Raw genomic sequence first — 619 nt, 5'->3', positions numbered from 1 at the left:
ACCCCATCGCTGGGTTAAAAAGGCTTCTGAATGAGCTTCGGTGAAACCTGCAGACGCCTCGTTACCTGATTGGCTGACCAAACCTGGAGTCGGCACATTTCCATCATCGAATAATGAAACCGATGTATGTAAGAAGATAGCAGCCACATGGTGATAATAATGATGCATTATTTAATTTATTTTGATTTTCTGATCTTTGTAATGATTGATGAACTAGCCGCTGTGAGGAGGATGTAGACATCTTTAGATGTGAACCGTTCTGATGGCGAGGTGACAAATGGCAGACGTGCTGTACATACACACAGAGACGTAGAGGTTTGTGTTTGTAGCGTGGACGTTTGCCTGAAACGACTATCTGATGTACTGTTGTAAAATAAATGTTTCTGATGCTTCGGAGCCTCTTTGTGTTTAATCTACCACTGTAATCTGTAATCCACACATTGTATCAGAAGTCGTTACTTTATTCTCAAAGAGTACCACTCTAGTTGTAAGAAAGAGGTAGGATGCAGCCTTAGCCTTACTAGCTGAAGGCTTTCAGGGAGTTTTTAGGACTTCCTGATAATAATGAATTACAGTCGTCCAGCCTGGAAGTAATAAATGCATGAACTAGTTTTTCAGC

General features: G+C 41.2%; 1 protein-coding gene across 1 annotated transcript in view; it reads left to right on the top strand.

Moving 5' to 3' along the window:
• Nucleotides 1–390, top strand: part of dnajc5ab (DnaJ (Hsp40) homolog, subfamily C, member 5ab) — a 19,520-nt gene extending 19,130 nt beyond the window's left edge. Inside the window, exon 5 of the mRNA XM_085343837.1 lies at nucleotides 1–390. This exon is cut by the window's left edge and continues 2,321 nt beyond it. The gene's annotated coding sequence lies outside the window, so the exon portion shown is untranslated.
• The last annotated feature ends 229 nt before the right edge of the window (nucleotides 391–619 follow it).

Source organism: Diplotaxodon limnothrissa, linkage group LG20 (assembly GCF_057381915.1).
Source record: "Diplotaxodon limnothrissa isolate DT_005_m linkage group LG20, D_limnothrissa_male_GT1.1, whole genome shotgun sequence".
Lineage (NCBI taxonomy): Eukaryota > Metazoa > Chordata > Actinopteri > Cichliformes > Cichlidae > Diplotaxodon > Diplotaxodon limnothrissa.
The sequence above is the reverse complement of the archived record's forward strand: the minus strand, read 5'-3'. Positions and strand labels throughout refer to the sequence as shown.